This window comes from Cynara cardunculus (genome assembly GCF_001531365.2).
Source record: "Cynara cardunculus var. scolymus isolate 2C chromosome LG 10, CcrdV1, whole genome shotgun sequence".
NCBI classification, from domain to species: domain Eukaryota; kingdom Viridiplantae; phylum Streptophyta; class Magnoliopsida; order Asterales; family Asteraceae; genus Cynara; species Cynara cardunculus.
Window position 1 is genome coordinate 28,958,420 of NC_037537.1, and position 15,378 is coordinate 28,973,797.

General features: G+C 34.6%; 2 pseudogenes; both read left to right on the plus strand.

Annotated features, from left to right (window-relative positions):
* Positions 1–1,731: 1,731 nt before the first annotated feature.
* On the plus strand, positions 1,732–5,493 carry LOC112519402 (annotated as a pseudogene).
* A 3,361-nt stretch (positions 5,494–8,854) lies between these two features.
* On the plus strand, positions 8,855–15,053 carry LOC112520456 (annotated as a pseudogene).
* The last annotated feature ends 325 nt before the right edge of the window (positions 15,054–15,378 follow it).

A 15,378-nucleotide genomic window follows, 5' to 3' on the forward strand; every position in this document is an offset into this window, starting at 1 on the left:
TAATATATTATATTATTAGAGATTTGTTTCAATTGTATTATAAAATATTATAATGGATTAATTTTTAAGATGTCTTTTTTAGTCATTTTATATTTTTATTAGCTAGTTTTGCTAAACATAATTTATTCATCAACATGTTTGCCAAACATAACCTTACATAATCATACATGATATTATCAATAAAACTYTMTGTTTTTACCTTTTATATTGATTTACCATTTGTTTAATCACATATAATATTGGTGAAGTTTATGGACAAGATATGACTTATTCACAAGATGAAATAGCTTTTGATATGGTTTTCAACCCACTAAGAGTACCTTCACAAATAAATGTAGGACAAATATTCGAATATTCACCTTATCCTCAGTAAATATAAAACATAATAAAAAATCGGTAAAATTTATTTGCATATGATATAATTTGATGCGATTTTGCTTTAATACACGTATTATTACATGTGATAAGAGTGTTTTCGTAAATATACATATACATATTTTAAAAAAAATCTGATTTCAATAAACTTGAACTGTAAAATGATTATTAAAGTAAAATTTAAGGAAATGATATGATTGGTATTCAAAAACAAGAATAGATTGTTGGTATGTATTTTATAAAAAAAAGGGTGAGTGAAATTAGATTCCACAAGCCAATCAATGCAAGCAAAGATGTATTCATCTCATTTCCCTTTTTTGTTATTTGAATCATTCACACATCTTCATGCACCATACACTAATTTTAAGACTATTAATTTCACAATAAATTCAAGAATATATTATAAATGCATAATTAAAAATAATCTCAAACAAATTAAAAAAAAATTAAGAGCAAAATATGTTCTTATTTGATAGAAGTAAACACTCTCGCCCATTGTTTCTCTCTCTCTCTCTCTCTATCTATATCTATATTTATATTTATATATATAGAGAGAGAGATTGATTGATTGACTACTAGCCAACATCATAAATCCCATTTTCTTCAAAGCAATTTCTTTCACTGCAAGAGTATTGGGTTGGTTTTCTTTTATCACTATCTTTAATTTCATCTCTTAATTTACATCATCTTTAAATTGTGTTAGTCTTCGCTTAATTTCCCCTACTGGGATTTCTGCCCTGAAAGTTGGACCTTTCTTGATATCATTTTGATTTACTCGATTGATCCGTAGTTGGTTAAAGGTCGATTTTAAGTGGATTTTGAATTTGGTTAGTCAATTCTTAGGTCATTGAAATACTGCACTAATTTTTTTTAATGATTATTGGGAGTTCCTAAGTTACAACAGGAGTAAATATTCTTTATAATATTTGTTGTATCTGATGCTCTTGGAAATCTACCTAGTCAGACCATAAAAGTGAATGATGGCTGAAACCTTCACTTTAGATAATGGACTGAAATTTGTCCAAGTGTTATCAGTTTCTTTGGTCCTTACTTGTTCCTATCCTTTTCAGAATGCATCTTTTACCCTGGAAACGTTGTTAACTTGAAATGCTTATTATGAAATACGGGATTTGTTTTGATCATGTTGTATGTGAGTGTTATGCATTTAAACCACTAGCTGCCTCTGCCATAAATACGAAACAAGTCGCATACATTCTTATCATGCTTGGTTATGAGGACATTTCAGAAAAAAGTTATTTGCGGCTATAAATTAATTTGGTATATTTTTGAGGAGGACCCGATTCCTAGTCTAAAGGAATTTTTTATCATGTCCAATTTTGTCTCTAGAGGAAAAGGATCATGAGTTGCTTCAACTGTTGTGAAGAAGATGATATGCACAAGTCTTATGAWAATGGACCGTTCATTGCAAATAATGCAGCAGGTAATCTTTTATCTAAAACTGTAACATGTACATATCTTCCATCACAAATTTAACTTTTTTATCACATGAACTTGATGCTATCACTCTTTTCAACCCTAAATGGACACAACTTTAGTCTTGRCTCACAACTCCATAGTTTCTTTGCATTTGAAATAGGTAGCATCAGTTAGCCTGGAGATTGATATCCATACAAAGTATCAAGCTCTGATTATAGGTTGCAATGTGCCATAACTTCAAATCTAACATCTCTTYATAKAAAAATGAATACCATGTACTGGCACTTACTGGTGGGTTTGTTGCTTAAGGAAAYAATGCAGGTTATCGTGCTACTGAGGCCGTACCAAAGGATACACAGGCTGCAGCTGTCCAGCCTATTGCTGTCCCTGCCCTTCAAGTGGACGAGTTGAAGGAAATTACGGATAACTTTGGTACAAAGTCATTAATTGGTGAGGGATCATATGGAAGAGTGTACCATGGTGTCTTAAGAAGTGGGCARGCTGCAGCTATAAAAAAGTTAGACTCCAGCAAGCAACCAKACCAAGAATTTTTAGCTCAGGTTGGACTTATGGTTGCTAATATCTTTATTTAATGAAGTTGGTATTACAACAATATTCTGATTTGGGTTTGCTATTGTTTGAGTTTGTCATGGCAGGTTTCTATGGTATCACGGCTTAAACATGATAATGTCGTGGARCTACTTGGATATTGTGTGGACAGTGGTTTGAGAGTACTTGCCTATGAGTACGCTGCAAATGGATCTCTTCACGACATTCTTCATGGCAAGTGTTTTACCTCCTTAAAAGTCTTTTTAGCATTTTTGGGGMCTATTCTGTCAGATTATGATTCTTACTATGAAACTTTGGGAATTTGAGACATGTTTTTGGTCATCAATTCATCTGTTACTTCTGGCATCTTGAGGCACATCACATGTCAATTTTTATGATACTGAAATTCCATCAAAATATTTCAGAACCTGACATATCATAGTGTATTTACCTTGGTGTAAAAAATTTATTGAGCTGAGTGCTTGGATTTCATGGAATAAGTTTTGAAACCTATGAAAATCTTAGGTCAAATGTTCTTTGCTTGACCTATTTTTAAGTTGTATTGTATTAGATTYGGCAATGGAACCTTTGTCTTTGCATCAAGAAATTAGCTGTGAATGGAAACTTCAAAACTAYAGAATTAAAACCTTTATGCATAGATGATAACTATTCTTAACATATTGATGATTACCTACTCCTAAATCATAGAAAGACTACTCCATAGAAGAGCATGTTTGCCGCCCTACTACAACAAAGTAATTCTAATGAATAAGTTGGTGAAAGCATGTATGGATTTTAAGCCATGCCAAATCGGAAACTTTCTTATCATGTTAGCTTGGCTGTTAGTGTTGTACCTGTTCCATTTTACCGACTCAGATACATCATGGGTTTTGGAGCCATTTTGGTAGTTGAGTTTGTAAATTATTATCCTATCCCATAGTACAGTATTGGACTGATAGACCAGTAGATGCGCCAAGGCTAATAAACTGAACTCTAAAATAGTTAACCTAATTCTATCTCCCAACAATATAGATGAATCTTGATAACAACTCATCTAGCATCAATGATAGGTATTGGACGTTTGTCCTTCACCACAAGCTTGTTGAATGCCAGTCATGGACGCACATTAACCTTGATCATCGATTATGTAGCTATTGGTAGTTCAAAAGAGGTTTTTGATTTTTTTTCCAAGTACAAAACTGACATAGTTCTGATTGTGGATGCAGGACGGAAAGGTGTTAAAGGTGCATAGCCAGGTCCAGTTCTATCATGGTCCCAAAGAGTTAAAATTGCTGTTGGGGCCGCGAAAGGGCTTGAATACTTGCATGAAAAGGCACAACCTCATATTATCCATCGTGATATAAAGTCCAGTAATGTTATGCTTTTCGACGATGATGTTGCTAAGATTGCAGATTTTGATTTATCCAACCAAGCCCCAGACATGGCAGCACGTCTTCATTCCACTCGTGTTCTTGGTACCTTTGGTTATCATGCACCTGAGTAAGCTTCTCTTTGAATACTAAAATTTGAATTATATCTTTCTTTGAAATGTTATTAGTCAGGGTGTTCACAAGGGTTCACTGATCCCCAAAGAAATACTACATAAAACGCAACTCTAGGGATTAAAAAAGTAAATCATTTAGAGTTTCCTTTAGATCATTATATCATCCTAGAGTGTCATTTGTAGACATCTTCCCACCTYTGTTCCCAAAAGTGTCAAAACACACCGAGAGGTAAGGGCAATATGATAACTAAGCTTAACTTTGTAGAAACTACAAATAGAAAATCTTGGTGTTAATATCTGCTTCAATGTTTTTTCTGGAAGGGTGTCTCATGCTATGCCCACACTAGTCCCGGCAAATTGTGACTGTAAGGCATCAACCCTGATGGCCATAATTGTTGTGTATGCCTGGAATTGATCACAGGGCAGATGGGATATTCCAATCTGCTTCAATGTTGAATRTGAAAGGCAATATGTTTAATCTCCAAGTTAAAGTGTATAATTTGTTTTTGAGYCGAGGAGGTTGTGTATCCCCAGAGTTCCATTAGGAACGTATTAATGGTTTATTTCTATTATTCAATTAATTAATAAGGTAGAGCATGGAAGTGCCATAAGGAAACCGAACATGATTCTCTCTCTCTCTCTCTCTCTCTTAGTCAATGGCTGGAAGGTTGGACATGTGCCTTGGAAGCCTACTTCATTTTAACTGGTAGTTCATGGGTTCGAATATTGAAAATAGTTGCATTGCAAATTAAAAGGGAAGTAATGAATAAAAAGACTTGTGTTCACAGCCTGCACAAAGTCAAGGTGCTCTGGTGCAGAGGGAACATCTTTTTATCTATGTAGAATAATTTTAGTTAACCTTAAATGAATTTCTGGTGCATTTGTATATGCATGTATTAGCTAGAAATATTATGTGGACCAACTGCAAACCGTAATCTTGTGTCATTCACATGTACCAACTYTATTCCCAAATAAATAGCTTTTAGACTTCAAAACTGATATAKAGGATGTTTCATAATTATATTGTCATTTATGACAGCAGTATGTTAAACTTGAGGATGTTTCATATGTGTTGCGTCTGATAGCWTTGACTTTTATCGCAGATATGCCATGACTGGACAACTGAGTTCAAAGAGCGATGTTTAMAGTTTTGGAGTTGTTCTCCTGGAACTMTTGAYTGGCCGAAAGCYTGTGGACCATACATTGCCACGTGGTCAACARAGTCTAGTCACTTGGGTATGTTGTGCATCTCTGTTCTTTAATCCTTCAACAGTTTCCTTATAAATCTAAACACTTAGAAATGTGATTATGTGAAATGATGACMGGCAACACCAAAACTGAGTGAAGATAAGGTGAAAMAGTGTGTTGACACTRGATTGAATGGAGAATACCCTCCCAAGGCAGTTGCCAAGGTGTGCCATCTTKATTTTGTCTGTCAGATATATATAACCTTACATGAAATATAAGTTGTTATAGATGATTGAAACTTTAGGACTATGTACTGACAGATGGCGGCAGTGGCAGCCTTGTGTGTGCAATATGAAGCTGACTTCAGGCCTAACATGAGCATTGTGGTTAAAGCACTGCAGCCRTTGTTGAATACTCGTYYTGGACCCCCGACCTTGTGAGATTAACAGYAGAGGCACATTCTTTTCTTTTGTATCAAAAATCTTCAATTTTCTTTAAAGCTTACCAAATGCAATTGTCCTTATATGATGAYGTAYGTTTTTCATGCCATATTTCTGTGTGTATGAATGCTAATTRGCACATTGCTGCTCATGAAGAAATGTATAGAGTTATATATATATACAACCAATGCAACCTAATAAATTGAGATATTTATAGAAATGATGAGAGTTCATTTATTATAATTTGAATATTTATGGAAGATGATTATGGTTCATTAATTATGATCAATACTTTATATTAGAAAACAATCAAAACTTCTATGAAACTATATATTAATCAAATGAAATGAATGGTTGAGATTGAGTTGTATTAGTTGTACAAATATCAAAGGTTGTATAATAACCAATATATATATATATATATATATATATATATATTCCTGACAATAATACCCAAATTTCAGATAGAAGACTAGTTTTTATGCTTTTCAACATTTTAATAACAAAATTTTCATCTTAAAATGAACAAAATTAACAAAACAACCACCATTGAAATATACATAAATTTTGAATTTTCAGTTTTAACAAGAAAATTATATTAATTTTCTTTTAGTACACTACACGTCTAATCAATAATAAAACATAATTTCTAACTTACAAATTCTTCCACCTAGAGGTGTGAATGAACGAAGCCGAGTCGAATAGTAGCTTATTTGAGTGGGGCTCGAAAATAAATAGYAGGCTTCAGCTCAAATAACCTTTTCAATTTAAGGCTCAAGCTTAAGCTCRGATATTTTTTGAATTATTGAGCTCGAACTCGATGCTCGTTTATGGGCTCAAACTCATAATCGATTAACGTCTTTATAGGTTCGAGATTGATATTATTTATATTTTTATTGTATGGTTTATGAACATATGAGCATGTTTTGCTCGAAAAAGGTTTGTTCGGCTGGACTTGAAAAGTTTAATCGAGTTTTCGAACATTGGGGTTATGAAACTGGACTTGTTAAATTAAAYRAGTTTTATTTTGTACTCGWGCTTGATAATTATTAAGCTTGAACTCGAAACAAACGAACTCGAATACGTATTATATTTGCAAATGGAAGTTTAATAATATTAATTAATTAAAGAGGTAATTATTAACATTGGACGGCTCATGCACGCACGCAAACTCCCAAATGTTATTTAAATCAAATCTACCTATAACCTATTACCYATCTTGTATAAATAATTCTAATATGGAAAAGCATTGATCAAGGTTTTCTTATTTAATTTTATTTTACAAACATATATTATCATCTACTTGATCATTATTGTYACAAATTATTTGTGAGTATTAATTAAGAAGGTGTTTGAGATTGCTTATTTGAAACAATCAACTTATTAAGTTAGAAGGATTTAACTTCTTAAAAACTTTTTTTCACCGGTTTGACATCAATATAAATTATTTATTTAAACACTTAAAAATACTTAYTACCAATATCAAACCAGAATAAATCAATAAATTATTTTTATAAACTATCCCAATACCACCCCTGAATAGTTGAACATAAAAAAAGCGCTCTTGTAAAGAAAATAGAGTCAGGCCATGGAAAGGGGAAAGGGGAAAGGGGAAAGGAGAAAGGAGAAGGTCAGGTCAGGTCAGGTCAGGTCAGGTCAGGTCAGGTCAGGTCAGGTCAGGTCAGGTCAGGTCAGGTCAGGTCAAGGGGGATTCGACTTCATCTACTATAACTTCTCATACCTAGACCTACCCTTCATCTCTCTCTCTCTCTCTCTCACACACACACACACACATATATATATATATATATATATATACACACACACACACACACACATCAGTCTGTATTACACACACAAAATTGGTCTTTGTTGTTCTAGGGAGCTTCTACACATTCTCTGCTAAAAACCTCTGCAAATATTTCATTTTTATAGGTATCACTGTTCTAGTGTAATCTCTACAAGTATCCCRTTTCGTGATGTAGATCACCATTTTTGTTTGTAAATTTGATTTCTTTCAACCGATTGAGGTATTTACAAGAATGCCTATTTGCTTTACTGTAAAAAAAATCTGTTTTTCTTGTCTTTTCCCTCAAGCGTATACCCGAGTTTTGCAATCTGAATTTCTTTCAAGGATTTGAAATCTTCACAGACCAATTATTGCTACCTTTTCAGGATGTACTGTCGACTTGATTAACCGGAAACGAGGTAAAATATCAAAATCAAGACAATTCAAACAATTCCTTTTACCACTTTATGCTTGCTTGAGGAGCAGGTCTTTTGTACAATAAGTCATTTCTAAATCTTTGTATCACTCACTTCTATGAGTCGACAGTCTACCTCAAGTACAAACAAAGATCAGGTTGGCACTTCCTAACCATAGACTAAGGGGCCGACTAAACCCTTACCTGGTAAGCACTTATCAGATCATTTACCTTACCGAGTAAGCGTTTGGGTAAACGCCCCCTAAAACTATGTTGTATGCTACCCTTGAAATGTTCTCAAGGTAAACTGTACCCACTTAGTAGAGTGTAGTAGCACCAAATCGAGACATGGTTGGAATTGGACATATGAGTTGACATGTGCAGTGAAGATTGGTGTCTGAACCAATGATGAAGATCCTGTAAGCCATATCTAATCATATATAGCAATGATAGTATAAAGATACATGATAGCATATAGTAATATTAAATCTCTGGAAAGACTGAATCGAGATTAGAAGATATAAGCGCTTGTTTAACAGTATCGGTTTTTGAGTTGATAGAAAATTAGCAATACTCTTTACTCTATGTTGTCCACAAGGATTAGCTGCCACATCAATCTAGTACTTCTCTGTTGAATGACATATAAAGCAACCTGCAAGCACTGATTTCCTTCTTACTTCTCATAGTTGATGTTAGTATGGCCTGCCCTACCTTAAGCACTAAAGTAGATCATGATTTACTAGTGCTAACCCACATGTTTTCCATCCAAAATCATGTGGGTTTACGTTTGTCATCTTGAAAGTATGAATTTTATAGGTCATCATTTTAAATTTGACTAGACATCATATTAGAATCTCATTTTAGCTAAAGTGTTGATTTTTAATAGTATTATGAGGTTTTGTGATTTCTTAGCTCCTCGGCTCATTTTTCGTGTTGCTTATGTAAAACTTGCTTCATTTTCTCTAAGATTTTGGCAATGCCACTGTGTTATTTTAGAAGAGATCTATCGTTTTGTAGGGTACTTATGGTTCTGAAGGTGCATCAATTTTCTGATAAGAAGAAGTCCGACATCTGTTAATTCGGGTGGAGATGATCTCTATGTTCTGAATCTGGGAACTGATACAGAGCAGAATCTTGTGAAGTAAGCCGCTACAAAAATGATCAACAAGTCACTTTTCTTGACTTACCTGTACTTATTGATCTACATTTCCTGTCTTCTGGAGTTATTCTGTACAACAAGGTAATTCGACATGGTTTGCACTTGATATCTCAGAGTCTATGTTACTGGTTGGCATATAAATCCTATTGTTGGGCACTGTATGTATATACTTCTTTGCTATTGACGTGTTATTGTGAAAGTTGGTGCTGAGCTTCCATTTCCACAAATCCACAAATTGTACTGACATTTTGTAATATAGAAAATTTAAGGCATTGCTATAGATCAGTTGTTGATCCAAAGAGCATATAGCTGTTCCACTGATGTTTAAATATTACCTCACTATTATGTTTTGAGCATGTAACATGTGAGAACGTTTATTTTATTTTAAACATCATCTTTACATGTTGTCATTATATCTCATATCTAATAACAAACTTTATAAATCTGCCTGGACTTGTGTGGCCTTGCTTACCATATGCTAAGATGGCATCTTGTTCCTGATATAGTTAAGACAGAAACAAATAAATAAAAACATGATGAAAAAGAATAATAATTCCAATGTCTAATATATCTGGGAGTAAAGGTTCATGTCTTCCTTTTACCAGATTTATGATTGTGATTAGGTGTCAATACTCTTGAAGAATTTATAATTTTCATCTTATGCACATAAAATGATGGGTTGGAGTTGGTGATGCTAAAAAAACGATAATTGTTACAATTACACACACATATACTGATCATATATGTACATATGTTAGAATATGTATGTGGATATATGCATATTTGTATCTACATGTATATATGTGTGTATACACACAGACTTATACAGATAGATAGATATAGATATATGTATATGTATATTTGTTTGCATGTGTGTGTATGGGAGCTCATCCATATATAATGTTAGATGGGACATCTTTCTTTAGTAATCTCACACCAACCATATTTCGATCCTGCCTTTTACACAACACGATATGGATACAATTTCCTTCATGCAATCGGTAATTATAAAATTACCAAGTATCTTGACTAATTTGTTATGAACTACGATCAATTCACGCCAGTAATTAAGGGAGAATGGCAATTTGGAATTTCAGTAGTTCTACCTTTTGAGAGGCCAGACTTTCCAGAGTAATAAGCAGAACAATACATTTAATGGCCTCTCACCCCTCTCTCCTATTTAACAAGATACGAGACAAAAGATAAGCAAAATCTCCCTCACTGCCCTCAGGATTGATGTTCCCCTGCTAACAGATCTAACCTACAACAAGTGACTTGTTTCCCCACCCCACATTGTCCCAACCTCATCTCATCCTTGCCGCCTTTTTCTCCTATTATAGGTGAAACGAATTTGTGGATCTGTTCCACAATTTATTTTAAGTAACAAATTACTTCTTTTTATATGGGATACATATAAAATCGATATGGGCTAAAGATTAGAACACTTATAAAAATAAATTAAAAAACTTGATCAATTTGATAGCTTTATCGTCATATGTTTTTATATTATTTTTGTCCCTTTTTTGTTGACTTTTAACACCATGTCACACATACGTTTTCTCTCTCTTCAACACCTCCAGTTCGTGTATCTAGGGAGGATTCCATATATACAAACACACACATAAATACACATATACATTATGTATCTATGTGTGTGTGACACACACATATAGATTTACTAATTCAAAGCACACTAAACACGATAAGGACTTCTGAGCCTAATATAACTTGGAACCATAAACTCACTGTGCTTTTATATTGCTAAATATTTAATACTGAGAAAACTGAAAAGATGAAACAAACATAATAAAGAAAAGGAGTTACAAGTTGTTATAAATAGTAGATCATCGTCTTGATGCCTCCTGACAGGATGATGTAGTGGCCTGTCTATATCAGATGGTCTAAAACAAATCTTCATGTACGATTCTAACAAATAAAACATCATATCATAAGGTCCTCAAGAGTGACTGGAAAAGAATTCATGAAACTCAATAGAAGTGGCTACAAAGCATTGTTTGGCTGTCATGGGAGCACAATGAATCTGATAGGTGTTGTCACAGATGAAGTCTGGATGTGCTTCGTTTAGGCTTGTCAGGTCCAACATCCATTGATGTACTTTATAAGGCACACGCTAATTGATAACCCTCCTTCACTTACATTTATTGTAGTAGGAGATGCCGTGGTTGGGGTCAAGTAGGCTTCAGCAAGGCTTTCAGAGCCATAGGACTGGTGGTGAATGTCAGACAGAGGCTTGAGATGAGCACTCAAAGTAAGTGAGAGACATCTATTGACAAGGAAGGTTACTATCACTAATTACTCATTTGAGCCAGAAGGTCATGGGTTTGAGTAATGGGAACACCCTCACAAAAATGCCAGGGAAAGAGTGTATAGAAAGAACTCCCTGGCAAGGTAACGGAGCACTGGGGTTATCCCTCTTTTAGATTTTTTGATAACCATAAATATAATCAGTGCTTGTCTGTGCTCTTCAGACTTTAATTTGTGATATTTGAATGGCTTATTTCTTGGCTAAACTAATTTGTTGATTGTGTATGTATTATTCTTTTCCATGGTAACTTTTCTTACTTATCATCTATATCTATTTGCAGTGGGTTCTCTCGCCAAAGTACTTTAGTTTTCCCTTCCCTATCACACTCACTATGATCCATATGGGGTTCTCTGGAGCAGTAGCATTCTTTCTTGTGCGTGTTTTCAAGGTATTGCTCTTTATAAAATTTTAAAGAATCTCAATTGAGGGAATGCTTCAAAATAACAGGTTTAATATTTTATCAATTTCTCATTTAGTCGGATGTATGTCTTATTGACTAAACATTATAAGTATTCTTTTCCATTTCTTACGTGGTACTGTTTAATAATGGATTGAATGTCTGAGGTCTATATGTGGCAGTATCTTTCTAAAGTCTTCTGAGTATGATGTTCCTTAAGAACTGTGAAAGGATATTCCACACTAGCTTTATCACTTATCTTCTCCCAATCATACTGCAGGTTGTTGCCCCCGTTAAGATGACGTTTGAAATGTGAGATATTTTTTTCATAATTCATTATTTTGTTCTCTAATAAATTTAGGCTTCCATTAAAAAGACTCTTTTCATGGGCATTGACAGATATGCAACATGTGTAATTCCCATCAGTGCTTTCTTCGCGTCAAGCCTCTGGTATGAATCAACAACCTTTTTTCATATGCTTGGAGTTACTGTATATTTATTGCATTTCTCTTCATTTTGCATCTTGAAAGTTTTAATCTCTCTTTATTAGCAAATGGTCCTCTCCCATATTATCAGTTGTGTTTGTGTCGGGTCTTCACAAGGTTTTAGAGTGGGTACAGTGGGACTTCGAGGAGAAAGAAATAGGCCACCCAATTATAATCTAGAAAACCCAATCCCTCAACAACAGGTTCATTAACAATACTACTACATATAGTCAAATGGGTCTCTCCACGCTTTGGCAATTGGTTGCGTGTTAGGTGCCTTAACTGGCTCGTATTAGATGTACAGGAATTCAAACTTCCACAAATAACTTCCTCCTAACTGAAGTAACAATTTGCTCTGTTGTTTTCTTCCAAGTTTGGCAACACTGCTTACTTGCATATATCAGTGGCCTTCATTCAAATGCTTAAAGCACTAAGTACGTGAAGTGGTATATATATCTTTTGTTAAACATGCTATTTGTTCCTTGCCTGATAGCTCACTGATTATGAAAATGGATACAGTGCCGGTAGCAACACTTATCATGGCTGTTTTATGTGGCACGGACAAACTAAGGTGGGAAGTGTTCTTGAACATGTTGCTGGTCAGTGTTGGAGTTGTGATTTCCTCATATGGGGAAATCCATTTTAATGTAATCGGTACGCTCTACCAGGTCACAGGCATCTTTGCAGAAGCTTTGAGACTAGTGTTAACTCAAGTCCTCCTGCAAAAGAAGGGTTTAACTCTAAACCCAATTACAAGCTTGTATTACATAGCTCCATGCAGGTATTGGACTACAATGCTTGCCAACATTTCTCTCTTGTTCTATGTGGACAAGTTCTGTCTATCTGATGTTTCTTTCCCCAAGTTCTCCTTTCCTGGATGCTTTGGAGTGATATGATAATAATATAACAAGTCTTTTGATTCATAAATAATCCTAAGTACTTATACAGGGTGTTACAGAATTACTGGTTACTTCAAAGCTCAAACAGCCGATGTCCTTCAGTATCATATTCCTTATTATGTCCCTGACCAATGATTGGGTTCACTTTGATGAATACATGATTATCTTGGTTGGCCGTTGTAAAGTTGGTWCCGTATTGGAATCAGGACTTGTCATTAATAATCATCAAAGCATTCTTGTGAAAATCTAAGAGTTGGTACACAACAAATGGAGACCAAGAGGGTACCTATGAAGTCGGATGATGACTTTGAAATTAGTAAAGGTGGTTGGTTGTTCATGAAGTCTTATCCTTGAGAAAATCTAGCCTATGGCATTACTCCTTGAGGACTACCCTTTTTCTTTTGTYTGTGGTTTAGTTTCTGAAGAAGAAACAATTCGTATATTGCTTGCTTTTTCTGATGATCAATTACAAATGGAGTAGCTCTAATAGGTGATTATCATATTGTTGTAGCCTTGTGTTTTCTCATTACAACRTATGWTCTAGTGTCTCTGCTTCTTGTCACTGAATCTACTTCTAYAAGCAGTGATAAGATGGTGAAGGGGTCAATTTACAAAATTGACATTATGACTCTTGTAGAGGGCTTGTGCTWTATATGRTTTTTCATTGATACTTGGATGCATCTGGCTCATGTTGTCTTCTTTTTTGCTCCTTCCAGTTTTGCTTTCTTGTTTGTTCCCTGGTATTTCTTGGAGAAGACTGACATGGAAGTTTCACAAATTCAGTTCAACTTCTGGATTTTCTTCTCCAACGCTATATGTGCTTTAGCATTGAACTTCTCGATTTTCCTAGTCCTTGCAAGAACTGGAGCAGTTACTATTCGAGTTGCAGGCGTCCTGAAAGATTGGATACTAATAGCTCTTTCAACTGTAATATTTCCAGAGTCTGCCATTACTGGGCTCAATATTATTGGCTATGCCATTGGTATGCAACATCTTGGAGTTGACATTATGTATGTATGTATGTATGGCTAGAAACTTTGAGATCATTATTACTAACTGAAGGCTATTTCTCTGCAGCACTTTGTGGTGTAGTCATGTACAACTACATAAAGGTTAAGGATGTTAAAGCATCTCAACTGCCTCCTGAAAGTATCCCAGAACGATTGACTAAGGTCAGTTTGCTCTACATATTTCATATTTCATATTTCAAGCCTGACGTCTCTCTGCCTTGAAAATTTTAAGTATGATTCGTGCAACCAAGWATTCGGTTGTTTATCATATACCTTAATACCCTTCAATGGAGAACCACATCAATAACATCATTGTGGACCCTTAGTTGACTCGCATATAGTTCAACCAAAAGTATGACTGTTTGTCAATCATCCAAAATACCTTTCAATAGAGACCCAAATCAATAACTTCAATGAATAATTGTGGACCCCTTTTTGACGTGCACTTAGTTTAATGTAAGCATTTGGCTGCATGTCAGATTTCCCTTCAAAAGAACCTTGTGGACCTGGTTAAGTAATAATGGCAAATAAGTAACTTGGAAATGCCAAAACAGCTTGCCATTTTAGTGCAAAGGAGGGAGTATCTGTTCACGTTTTTTTTTCTTGCTTCGCGTAAAGGACTTTGCATTTTGCTTATTTTCACATTTTTAACGCAATTAGAATTCTTTTTATACGCAGAAAAACTTATAACCTTGTACTTTGCATTTCACCGTCTGAGTTAGAATAAATATGTTTTTGAACCTTCTCCAAAAAAAACATGCCACTATTCTTTATTCAAATAAAAAAGCCACGTTGTCGGTGACCAATTTCTCTTTTGGTATAGTAAAGGAACAATACGATTATCTGATCTGGAATGTGTGTTTACCAAAGTATCAATCTTGTGTATGCTTTAATCAGGATTGGAGGCTAGAAAAGAAGTCATCTGACGTATTTGTGCCTGATAATAACATTAAAGATGATGCAAGAAGTAGCAGATTTGGTTCTACGTCAGATACAAATGTAGACGAAGAGGCACCTCTAATGGCATCTTCAAGGCTGTCATATATTGGACGTTCACAACTTAGTAGCCGAGATGCATAATGAAGATGCAGCATTTCTATATATAAAAATTAATCTGCAGGTATTCATACATGGGCAGTAGCGACGGCAAGCTGCACAAGGAAAAGAAAGTGAATTGGCAAGTAATCTTCCTTATGGAAAGCAAACAGCATATTGGTTCTTTTCCTTGTGTTGTGCAGTTACAGACCAGAAGGGGGCATGCGAAAATTGGCAACTAGTTTATTAGTTTTCAGGAGGAAACAYCAATTTATTAGAAGACACRRTTTTAATTCTCAAGTGTAAAAGATAATTTCATTGGATGTTTCAAGTCAATTATAATACCAYACATGTCTATTAGACGGACAAA